Genomic DNA, 13287 nt, shown 5'->3' on the forward strand with positions numbered 1-13287 from the left:
CCTTTGATAAACACATTCAACTGGTTCTGTGATTGTTTACATATGTTGGGTATCAAACCTACAACCAGTCTAAAGGCAGCAGTATTGATGCCCTGTGTTACTGTCTGGATTGTTCAGCATTTTAACATTATTACACTGATGTAAAGGGCCTCACCATCCCATGCGTCCTTCCTGCTGGCAGTCTCTGACTGTAACCACCGGTGCATGTATGACCAGAGTAAACATGCCTCGGTCTCAGGTGTCCAGCGTGGGCCCAAGCGGCACACGTGAGTGAACTCACAGGCACATTTTAAGCCACTGAACCAAAGCTCCAGCTTGGTGTTTCCGGTGCTTTTATGTCCTCAGAAACCAGATGAAGCTCAGCTGAATACTCGGCTCGCAGCTGAGTGTTCAGCAGAAAGGTAGCGGAGAACGAATAAGCCCAGGGCTCCCTGCAGGCTGTTGCTTATTAAACGGAAAATGTTATGGCTCAGCCTGCTGGGCTACAAATACAGACATTTTCCCAAAATGTGTGTCATCTAGAACTCATTGGGCTGTCGCTTACTCTTAAACACAACCCGGGTTGATAATGACCCGGCTCTTGAAGGCACAAGGATGAAAAGAGTCCACGACACTCCAGAGACAGCAGCGGGTAGTGAGTCTACTTCCTGTACAGTTTGTGTAAAAGGAGAACACAAGTTTGGATTGAAGCACAAAAACACGGTGAATTCATTTGTTGTTGTGACTTAGAAATATATTTGGCTTAGTACACGCATGCAGAAGTTGCAGTGAGCTGCAGTAACAGCAGAGGGAGAGGTCAAGCCAAGACAAACAGACATTAATAACACATTTAGAGGTAATTACATAGTAGCTGCCTAGCTTAATTGTTTATGGCGATTAAGGATGCTGGAATGTACTTCATACATTTTTTGCTTCCTGTCTACTTCTTAGCTTTAAATATATGATCTCCCCCTGCAGGTAATGCAACTTCTGCATGCAGTAAAGTGGAAAATGGACACGATGATCTCGGGTTGACATAATAGAACGATTATGTTTCAAGCAAAATTGTCAAACACTTGATAATTTCATCTCCTAAAATAATTTTATCTTTTTTCTTTTCTTTTCTTTGTTTTTACTTCAATACCATCGATATCTTTGAATTCATGGTTGGGAAAATAAGTAAATAAATAAAAATATTTACATTTAATTTTCACGTGATTAATTGGTTATTCAAAACAAATAAAACCCCAAACGAAGGCTGTACAGGCTACACAGTATATTTTGAATTGTAGCACTAATGTAAAACTACAGATCTTGCAGTTTAGCTCTAAGCAAGCAAGGATTGTAACATTTTGCAAAGAGCAGCTAACTGATGGAAAATACGATGCCCCTGTCTTCTGTCGTCCATCGTAGTTGCGCGACAGCTTCATTAAAGCAGTCAGCATGCATCGTGCATCATCACCCTTTGCACATGTGCAGGATGGAGTCCCACTGCAGCTTGTAATCTTTTAAATCAATAAAGTCTAAACTATGTTTCTCTCTGTTCAGCTATAATAATCTAATCCAGACTGGATAGAGCGCGAGCGCTAATCGTATTAGTGTAATCACGCTGACCACATGAGGGCTAGCTGCTTAGCTGTGAGTGGATTTCAGGGCACAGGTGCTCTGCAATGTGGCATTACAGTCTTTAAGCCTTGTGGGGTGATCCTACACAGAGATCTGTTTCCATTATACGGCCTGTTTGACCCCGTTCAAACCACAGGGTGAAGGGCAGACAGCTGAACGTTACCTGTATTCTCTTGTAATGTTGAGAAATGCTGCACTTGGCATTGGGTGTAAAGCCATTCACCAAAATATTGGTAAATGTACTGCTGTCACGATCGGGCGGCCAGACACAGGTAAGTGGACTCAAATGCAGACACCAAACGGAGGCTCGGAGGTATAGTGCAAACGAACAATTTATTTGGCACTCAAATGGCAGACCATGGAGGAGGTAAAAGAAACAAAAATGTTAATCGTGAACTAAGAGCGAGAGGGAAAACAAACCTCTGAACATTGGCTACCTACTAACATAAAGTTTCTGATTATGGTACTAAGAATCTGTAGCTACAAACACACTGTGATTAGCAAGGGCTAGCAGATAAGCTTTTACCAGGAATGGTAAATGGCCTGCATTTGTATAGCGCTTTTCTAGTCCTTAAGGACCCCAAAGCGCTTTACACTACATTCAGTCATTATGAATGTAGTGGAATGCTGAGAAAGTAAACAAGTCTTGGCTAGACTTAAACAAGAGTAAACTGCCCAAGTAAACAAGAATCACACTGCGTGTGCAGCAGCAAAGCCAAAAGGAAATAGTCTCTTTATCGGGCTGGGCACGTTATTTGGGATTTTCCGGAGCAGCATACAAGGTACAGGGTCGCAGGGTTTCTCTGAGTCACTGTAATGAAAGGAGTGTAAATGGTAAATGGTAAATGGACTGGTTCTTATAAAGCGCTTTTCTACTCTTCTGAGCACTCAAAGCGCTTTATACAACTTGTGCATTCACCCATTCACACCCATTCACACAAGCACATTTTTCCTAGGTGCTTTCTAACTGACATTCACACACATTCATACTCCGATGGATGCATCGGAGAGCAATTTGGGGTTAGTATCTTGCCCAGGGATATTTGGCATGCAGACTAGGGGAAGCCAGGAATCGAACCACCAACCTTCCGATCAGTAGATGACCTGCTCTACCACCTGAGCTACAGCCACCCCGGAGTGTAGAGTCAAAGCGTGCCCCACGCAGCAGTCCAAGAAGTGGTGGCAACAAAATACATAGTCTTACTTGTCTGGGTTGATGGCGAGGCTAGGAGGGGATTAGTGGTCCGAGTGAGGCTGAACCAGTTCGAGATAAAAACAGCAAAACAGTGTTTACCGAGCTATGGCTCTCACTAACGTGGGTTAGCTGACGTTCCGGAGAGGAATGTTTGAGAACGCTGGTCTTAAGAGCCTCCCAGCAAATTACACACAGGTGCCACAAACGAGGGGTGTGATGACTCTGCCCAGTGATGGATTTACTGGCACACAGGAAAATCCAGCACTCACCCGGACCATGACAACTGCTTTAAAGCAGAGTTTTGACTTCGTGTTTTGCCTCTTTTGAGTCCAGCGTTTGGGTCCTCTTCTCCTGCCTGCACACAGCACACCATGACATAAACCTGGTCTATTTCAAGTTTCACTACCGCTCAGCGGTTGGTTCATGAGCACAGATTATTCTGTGTTTTCCACACAAACTATGAGTCACCGCAGTAATCTGCTAGCAACCAAAGCCATCACAGTCGATTTCCTCCTGCAACCAGTGTTGGTCAAGTTACTTGAAAAAAGTAATCAGTTACTAATTACTGATTACTTCCCCCCAAAAAGTAAAAGTAATTTACTGATTACTTATTTTCAAAAATAATTAATTACTTAGTTACTTAGTTACTTTTTAAAAACACGATTTACAACCTGAATAGGTGATAAAGTGATAGATCTTTCAGCCCAATTCTACTTTTTCTGCATAATCATCATACAAAATGTAATCAAATGGAAAAGTCTCTTTTTAAAACTTGTTTTATTAGTTTTAATCTTTTAACTTTATGCATCAAGCAAAAATTAAATTATCTGCAACATTCTCTGACTGGAAGAAATTAGTTTAACATTTAAACCTATTTTCTGCACATTCCAGCACATAAAATAAAATATTTTGTGTGTTTACACTCAGTCTTTCAAATAGATGCAAGTAAAACACAGCAGAAAATAAATAAAGTCAAAGACTAGCGGTCCTGTTGCTCTATTTTCACCTGTAAAGCAGGAGTGGGGTAGGCGGAGGGTTACCCTGGTGCAGGTGTGCAGCGGTCAGTGGAAGAAACCGCGAGTTTCTCTGTGAGTTTCCCATTACGTCGTAGCTACTCGGTGCTTGCTCGGAAGTTTAGGGGTTTTTTTCGCTGTAAAAAGAAGTTTTCTTCCCACGCACAACGGACACTAATGTTTTTGTCACTTTTTATGGAATCAAACTCAAAGTAAGGTCAGTACTTCCACGCTTTAAACGCTGCACGCTCATACTCTCTCTGCACTCGATATATGATCCATTGTTGATCTGCACACAGCTGTTGTCACGAACGTTGCACTCGCTTACGTCACTGTCATGAGACATTCTCGCAAAAAAATCACGGTTTTAGTAACGCAGTAACGCAGCGTTCCTACGGGAAAGTAACGGTAATCTAATTTCAGTTACTTTCCCGTAGTTACTGCGTTACTGCCCATCTCTGCCTGCAACAGCCCGCTATCGTTTCGTCAAATAACACACACCTTTCCTCAGCGACTACTAAGAGAAGACCCATACCATCCTATCAGCATTTCAGGTTATTTTTATTTGTCACCTGCACTAATTCAGACCTCAGTGTCTTTGAGCACCTAGCAGACGAGATCCGGCTGTGCAAAGTGCAATAATGTACATTCACACACAATCACACAGCCAGCTGTAAAAATGAACAATTATTATTTCCATTTTGGCATCTCAGCAAACAGCCTGATGTTATTTAGAAAAACCATTTTTTCTCAATAAAAAATAATAAAACTCTTACAGATGTGCAGATTTGATGTTGCTGTAATCACGGTGTCGTTTTGGGTGCTGTATGCCACGGGGAAGGTGGGAATAAGAATATTCAGCTCTGGAGTGGTTATGAATGTGTCAGCATGGAGCACATTTTTCACATTAACAATTTCCTTCTGTATGAGGTGACAGACTGGGGTTGACTGCTGTAAAATTGAGTTATGCCACATGCCATTGTGTGTAAAATCTGTATGTAAGCACCCACACAGCAGAAATGTACATTTGTGAATAGTGAGCTGGCTGACAGATGGCATGAGCCCCTCCAGCAGGGTGGAAGAGTGGTGGAAAACAGCCTGGTCTGACAAATGCAAGGCTGCTACAACAGCAGCCAAACAACACGACTGAAAAGTGTCTAACAGTCAGTGCGCCATATTAGTTCACATATTGTTTACGTGCAGCTTTTATGTCAAGCACCCCAAATAGCTGATGTTTTATTCAGCTGTACACGTCCCAGAAGCCCCTGTGTTTAAACGAAGAGGGAAAAAACAGCTGCCTTCATGTTCAGATTTCTCTGTCTACGTGTGCATTTACACCCTGCGTGCGTATATTAACAACAAATAAGACACTAAAGAACAAGAAAACCCAGAGTATTTAACAACGATGATGTTTTTTTCTCCTTCACGTCTCATTTCCACAGGAATTCATTACAGTTTGATTACAGGAGAAAAAGGTGTTTTATTTTCTTCGCACTCCCTTTAATTAGTGTCAGCCTCAAGGTCGTTTTATCTCTAGAAACAATATTAACGTTGGTAAGCAAACAGAAAGAAGAAAAAAGCTGTGATAATGAGACAGGCAGCAGATAAAATATGGCAGATTTTAAAAGGCAAACATGTATAGCTTGGCCTGTGAGACGAGCAGAAGAGGCCCTTGTCATCCCTCCACCACACATTTATCTCACAGAAAGAAAATCCCTGGCACTTTCAAACTAATTACTATTCAGACTGCAGCTAATTAATTTAGAAGTGGTTTATGTTTTGTGCTGTGCAGCCCTGTAACACATCATCTACAGTGGGTGCAGGAAGTGTTGCCTCATGTCCCACACCAGCTGCGTCTGTTTTCTGTACTCTCTGTGTGCACGGGGGGGGGGGGGGGGGGGGGGGGGGGCAGAGCCCAGCACTGCATCGAGGCAACGTGGATATCTGTCGGAGATGACGGCGGCAGGAGGGGCGGGGGCGAAGGAGCGTGTCTTAAATGGGTTGTTTCGTTCAGACTCACTGCAGAGCCCGCTGTGTGCAGGGAGGAACAGAGCAGCCCAGATAACGAGCTGCATGCACGTACTCTACATATGCAGCCTGGACAGAGGCGTAACTGTGGGGCTCAGATGGCAACAGGACTCTTTTAACTTTAATAAAACAGTAGAGCTTACTGCGCCTGTGTCTCTTCAGTCAAACTGACCAATTTATCCGATAAGACATTTATAATTAGCACATGAGTTGAGTGCAGTTGGATTTTTGAAATTCCCTTGACTACATTCGGTAATAGATGCTGTGTTCATCATACGGAAAGACGAGCCAAAACCACGATGCCTCCAGGCGTGGCTGCTAGCAGAGGAGGTTTGACAGCATATAAATCATGACTCATCAGTAATAATTTCTGGATCCAGATGTTTGGTGTTCGTGTCGAGCTTCTCGGCAGTAAAACAAACACATTATTGTTCTAATCCAAACTTGCTGTCATGTGCTGTAGGCTGTCATGTCAGGAACACAGCACAGAGGAAACCTCCTACCCCCTCGTTTGTTTTGTAAAGCTAGTGGTGCAGACGCACCAGTACTTTGCTTTTGCACAGTTGTCCAGAGATCCAGAGGTTTATTTGAAGAGTTTCAGTCAGGTTTCAGAGTTCATCACAGCACAGAAACAGCTTTAGTGAAGGTTACAAATGATCTTCTTATGGCCTCTGACAGTGGACTCATCTCTGTGCTTGTCCTTCTTGACCTTAGTGCAGCGTTCGATACTGTTGACCATAATATCCTATTAGAGCGGTTAGAACATGCTGTAGGTATTACAGGTATTGCACTGCAGTGGTTTGTATCATATCTATCTAATAGACTCCAATTTGTGCATGTAAATGGAGAGTCCTCTTCACACACTGAGGTTAATTATGGAGTTCCACAGGGTTCAGTGCTAGGACCAATTCTGTTTACATTATACATGCTTCCCTTAGGCAGCATCATTAGAAGACATAGCATACATTTACACTGCTATGCAGATGACACCCAGCTCTATCTGTCCATGAAGCCAGATAACACACACCAATTAGTTAAACTGCAGGAATGTCTTAAAGACATAAAGACTTGGATGGCCGCTAACTTTCTGCTTCTTAACTCAGATAAAACTGAGGTCATTGTACTCGGCGCTGAAAAGCTTAGAAATATGGTATCTAACCAGATTCTTACTCTGGATGGCATTACCTTGGCCTCCAGTAACACTGTGAGGAACCTTGGAGTCATTTTTGACCAGGATATGTCCTTCAACGCATATATTAAACAAATATGTAAGACTGCGTTCTTCCATTTGCGCAACATCTCTAAAATTAGAAATATCCTGTCTCAGAGTGACGCTGAAAAACTAGTTCATGCATTTATTACTTCCAGGCTGGACGACTGTAATTCATTATTATCAGGATGTCCAAAAAACTCACTGAAAAGCCTTCAGTTAATCCAAAATGCTGCAGCAAGAGTACTGACAGGGACTAGAGAGAGAGAGCAGATTTCTCCTGTTTTGGCTTCCCTTCATTGGCTTCCTGTTAAATCCAGAATTGAATTCAAAATCCTGCTCCTCACATACAAGGTCTTAAATAATCAGGCCCCATCTTATCTTAATGACCTTGTAGTACCATATCACCCTATTAGAGCACTTCGCTCCCACTCTGCAGGCCTACTTGTTGTTCCTAGAGTATTTAAAAGTAGAATGGGAGGCAGAGCCTTCAGTTTTCAGGCCCCTCTTCTGTGGAACCAGCTTCCAGTTTGGATTCAGGAGATAGACACTATCTCTACTTTCAAGATTAGGCTTCAAACTTTCCTTTTTGCTAAAGCATATAGTTAGGGCTGGACCAGGTGACCCTGAATCCTCCCTTAGTTATGCTGCAATAGATGTAGGCTGCCGGGGATTCCCATGATGCATTGAGTTTTTCCTTTCCAGTCACCTTTCTCACTCACTATGTGTTAACAGACCTCTCTGTATTGAATCATATCTGTTATTAATCTCTGTCTCTCTTCCACAGCATGTCTTTATCCTGTCTTCCTTCTCTCACCCCAACCGGTCGCAGCAGATGGCCCCGCCCCTCCCTGAGCCTGGTTCTGCCGGAGGTTTCTTCCTGTTAAAAGGGAGTTTTTCCTTCCCACTGTCGCCAAAGTGCTGCTCATAGGGGGTCATATGATTGTTGGGTTTTTCTCTGTATCTATGAAGCGCCTTGAGGCGACTTTTGTTGTGATTTGGCGCTATATAAATAAAATTGAATTGAATTGAATTGAATAGATCGTGCTTATTCCAGAAAGGGGTGGGAAAGTGCTCTTTTTGGGGGTCAAACTACACCCGAAATGTATGACTGAAACAAAAACAGAAATAAACAAAAGCATTCTTTGTTAGTTTCATAAAGCCCTGCAGACACATGGCCCTCTTCTGTAAATCGCAGCATGCAGGTCGAAAAACAGAGAACACAAAACGCAAAATGTGTTTTTATATTTATAAAAGGCCCCTTTGACAGATACATTTAGGTAGAAATCCTTCCTGTATGTAGATGGACGAACTTGTTTGTTTGTATATTTGCATATAAAGCAGTTGCATGCATCACAAGTTATTAGACATGGCAGTTAAGAGAAAATTAGGTTTTCTGGCTCTAAAAGTGAAAGGTAAAGCAGTATTCACAGAAGGGGAGCAGCTGACACTGCAGTTCCTTATAACTGAATTTCCATCAACATAACAACTTTTCGTCTTATTGTTGTTCTGCTACATTTAGGAGTCATCAGTTGGCTCCATTTCACCCTGTTTATAACATCCTCTTCTGTCAAAACCAAGCCTTAGTGTGCCCGCCTCCATATTCAACATTGTTTGTCTGCTATCACCAACCCTTCAGTCTTTAAGTCTGACATCACTAGCTGTGCCTGGGCAGTGTTGCCAACTTAGCAACTTTGTCGCTATACTTAGCGAGACCCCCTAGCGAAAAAAAGTCGCTAGGGGGTCTGTTGCTAAAGTCGCTAAAAAAAGACGTGAAAGCGCATATCGCTTTTACTCTCAACAAGCAGCGGGTGCTGTAACGCAGTCAGTTCTTCTTTTACTCTTTTACTCTTATGCTGTTTTGTGGATCACAAGGTTTAAAACTACTTATAAACACACACACACAAAGTAACTCCACCAGAGTGCCTATTTCGGGTCACTTTTGCCGGTCCAAGCCCGGGTAAAGGAGCAGGGTTGGAATTGTGACATTAAAAAAAAACAATAATTGCTAAAAGAAATTTAATTTGTAGTTCTAAATAAATTCTAAATGCATTTAGGATGTTTTTTACTCACTTTATGTCTCTTCCACGATGTTATTTCTCTCTCCAACAACATAGGTTACAATTACATTAGCATGACCAATTATGCAAATTAGGTGATGACGTCATTTAGCGACTTTTAGGACAGCCAATAGCGATTTTCCTTACTGAGGAGTTGGCAACACTATGCCTGGGTCCAAACTCCGCTTCAGGTCCCAAAGTCAAACGAACACTGCGGCATCACTGAGAGTTAAAAACTGTCTAAATTCTTTCATCTGTAATAAAATGATCAATGTTGCTGCTTTACCAGGTGTAACAATTAAGTTTAACATCCAGGCATCCATGAAAACAGGATTTATTACATTTAAATCCTGTTTATTACATTTAACAGAGTTAGAAGTTAGCAGGAAGTTAGCTCGCTAGCTTCCACCTAAACATGATGTAGCATGTTCTGACTGAGAGATTTCTGAAAAAATTCAAACGTACAGCTCTGCTATCACTTCCAACATAAATAAATACAGAAAACTAAACAGCAGTGACGTTTGTAGGGTTACTGAAGTTGGACTAGCTGGTATATAATGATGTGCTACGTGATTGCTAGCGACACAGCTATGTTAGCATAGCATAAACACAGTGAAGCTGGAGCATGAACGCTAACAATTTTCCACTGGATAAAAGTTAACGTGAGGGTTCCTGATGGTTAGGGACAAATGCAATCGCATAGCAGGATGCTGTAAACGGACCAAACTTCAGTCAGGAGAACAACTGAGATTATTCATCCACAATACGAGGTTAGTCATTAATATACTGCTGCATGGGCTGGAGTTGCATCGTAAAGGTTTAAAAAACTGAGCTTTAAAATGATTAGCAGTAATAAAAACCGAGAGAGGCCGACAGTGATCACTGACTGTTTTTAGGAGCTTGTTGAGATTAAATAGAACAAGATACAAAACATTAAAACATGTTAAAAACACAACAGCCTTAGTTTGGGCCCAGAAGCAGGATTCATCACGTCATCACTAAAAGACTGGATAACCACTATCACACACTTTGTCTTCCCTCAAACTTGAGCTGTCCCTCTGATAGGCTCAGTCCTGAGAAAATCTTACCACCTTCACTTCATACTCCTGTCTTTTTGAGCACTACAATTAGCAACAACAGCAGCAAAGAAAAACATTTTGAACTGGATTTTGTAACTGGTTAATTGTGCATTGTTAATAAAAGTTTTAGGAAATACATAATAAATAATAATAATAAGAAATGCTAGCTCGCTTGACTCACTTACAACTTTGCCTGAAGTGTGTGTGAGGTATGCACACACACTTTATTAACACCACACGGTTTGTGCTCACTGTCTACAGGTTAACGTGACAGTTTCTTTTCTCTCATTGCACGTTTGGGATTCCACATCCTTGGAGTTTGTAACATTGTAAACACCTCCACAAAATCCACCGTACCTTAGTCACGCTGCATCAGTTTTCACTGAATTTGCACTTCGGATGTAGCGCCCTGCTGCGAGCAATCTTGTCACAAACATAATCCTGATGGATGGGTGTGCTTGTGAAGCAAGTTCAAAATAGCTGGAATTCCTTTGCGATAGCTGGCGCGAGACAACCTCAAACCCCTTTCACAGGTAATGGGCATCACTTACTTTTTTTTAACCCAGGCTTTCTGCTTCAGGCTCTGGGTGCACTCATAAAAGATGGAATTTGACGCATCATTTGATATGCCAAATTCACCTCTTCTGCACAAAATAGACCAAGTGCCGCCTACTCAGCCAGGAGGAACAGGTTATGGAAAGATATCAAGGACATTAAAAGAAAAATATCACAGCAAAACAGAAAACAGATGCTTCAAAAAAGAGAGCAGTGCTGCAGAATACTATTAATCTTGTGGATTCATGAGTTAATATTTTTGTTTTACCACTCGATGCACTCTCTCTGCTGGCATTTATTTCTAACATGACAGTCAGAAGCTGAATGCATAACCTTCTGTGGAGCAGGAGCATTGTAAGTGTCCCATTAATCTCATAGTGCGGCTCTCAGATCTGCTTGACTTTAATGTGAGAGGCATTCAGTAAATCACTGAAAAAAAGAAGCAAACATAACTAGCTAATGCAAAAACACGCTTCTATGCCTCAGCAAGCCACTCAAAGACTCGGCTACAGCGCAGTCACAGAGGTTAAAGTTCACTCAGATTGATTCATTCGATGTCTTTAGAGACTCTGTAGGCTTTGTTAGAAAAGCTAACTACACTCTTACTGCTTCCACAGGAATCAAGAGTACAAAGCAGTCAGTTACCTTGATTAAAACTCAATCAACTGATAATCAGCAGGCACACCTCCACAAGAGCAAATTCATTCAAGTGTGTGTTAACACAATGTCACAGTCGTCCCAGGAGTGGATGTCCTAGCAAATTCACCCCAAGGTCAGAGCACACGACGAGAAACTGCATCAAACTGAAGAGCTTCCTCTCAAACTCCGCAGGCCTCAGGCACAAGCCTGTTCTCGCTCAAAGGTCACTGGAACCAGTAAGAGCTGGAATCTGAATAAGAAACAACACTTCTGGAACAATGTCCTGTGGACAGTTGAGACCAAAGTGGAAATGTTTGGTCATCGTGCACACCGCCGTGTTTGGAGGAAGCTGCAGCGAATCAGCACAAGCGCCTGGTGCCAACTGTCGAGCACGGTGGTGCTGGGCTGGTGATGGGGCTTGTTTTGAAACCACAGGTCTTGGGCTCCTTGCAGTCACTGAGGCTACGTCCACATGTACCCGGGTATTTTTGAAAACGCAGATTTTTCTATGCGTTTGCACCTTTTGTCCACACGTAAACGTTTTTGGTCACTGAAAACTGAGATTTTTAAAAACTCCATTTTTGCATTTACGTGTGGACGAGAAAAACGCAGAAAACGCAGCGTCAAAGGTGTGCGCCTTTTTTGACGTCACACTGTGCGCCACGTTATTGTTTCGGTGAAATGAATTTCTACAGTACTATTACTGTTAATTGTCTCTGCAGTGTTTAAATGCTTACATATACACACACAGTTACTGTCCCTCCACACATACGACTCGGTTCTGCTTCTATGCCCCAGCTTTGTTTACTTTTTCCCACCGAGGCTTCTAGACTTCTGATTGGCCAACATTTCTGCACGGTTAGGAATATAGCGCCACCTGCTGCTTTGGCATGTTCCTAGCAGCGTTTTCCTTCATTTCTGCCTTTACGTGTGGACGGGATTATTTTTTAAAATTAAAACGGAAAATCTCAGTTTTCAAAAATACCCGTGTACGTGTGGACGTAGCCTCAGTCACCCATGAACTCCTCTGTATACTAAAGTATTCTAGTTTATCTGTCCAATAGCTAAAACTTGGCTCAGATAGGGAAATACAACAGGACACAGATCCCTAACGTAAATGCTGTGGGAGCTGTGGGAGCTGTGGGTAACTGAATAGCTGCAAACCTCAGTGAAATGTAAAGAAGAGTGGGCCAGAATTCTTCCTCAGTGATGTGACGGACTGATAAAGTCATATGGATGCAACACTTCCACCTCATTGCTGCTCAAGCTGGGGTTCACCTAGTTTTTCACAAGTTTGCGTTTTTGGTGTGACCGTATGTCCCTCATATTGTCCTAGTTTTTGTTTGTTAAATAATATTAAGACAGAGAAAGACTGAACTCAGAGTGGTCAGGCTCAAAAAATTATCATTATTTTTACATTTCCGGAAATGGAGACGAACACACAAGCTCAGGTCTGAATTCTTTGCCAGCTAAATCCGTATATATATTTCTGCACTACGGCACCGACACACAGTTTTCTTAGTTCCGCTTTTTGTGTCTGGTTTATTAATATGCCCGTGCAGCTCTGCACTAAAACTGCCTGTTCTCTGCAAAAGCATGCAGCTTCCTGTCAGTACATTTGGCTCAGACTCTACTCAGAGCCCTTTTCAGACTGGAAGCAAACTATATTAAAAACAAGTAACAATAAGCACTAACAATATATTAATTTTGTGACAGTTCCCCCCCTTTTTGTGTTTCCTAAGAAACACGACACAATTCCTTATTTATCCCTTTAAGTTTTCCTGCCTGTGAGGATAACAGCTGAGGTATAACAGAAGAGTCAAACCTAAAACTGCTCATATCACGTGAAGCCGTACAGACGCTCTGCTTAGACACAACCAATCTGCACACGTCACTTTTTGCC

The 13287-nt window shown here is 42.2% G+C and overlaps 1 long non-coding RNA gene across 1 annotated transcript; it reads left to right on the top strand.

Annotated features, from left to right (window-relative positions):
* Window positions 1-2432: 2432 nt before the first annotated feature.
* Window positions 2433-12402, top strand: LOC146509435 (uncharacterized). Its single transcript, XR_014876373.1, has 2 exons — window positions 2433-2744; window positions 9929-12402. It is a non-coding gene; the product is annotated as an uncharacterized LOC146509435 (long non-coding RNA).
* Window positions 12403-13287: the final 885 nt, after the last annotated feature.

The sequence above is a fragment of the Neolamprologus multifasciatus genome, chromosome 10, assembly GCF_963576455.1.
Source record: "Neolamprologus multifasciatus chromosome 10, fNeoMul1.2, whole genome shotgun sequence".
In the NCBI taxonomy this organism is placed as follows: domain Eukaryota; kingdom Metazoa; phylum Chordata; class Actinopteri; order Cichliformes; family Cichlidae; genus Neolamprologus; species Neolamprologus multifasciatus.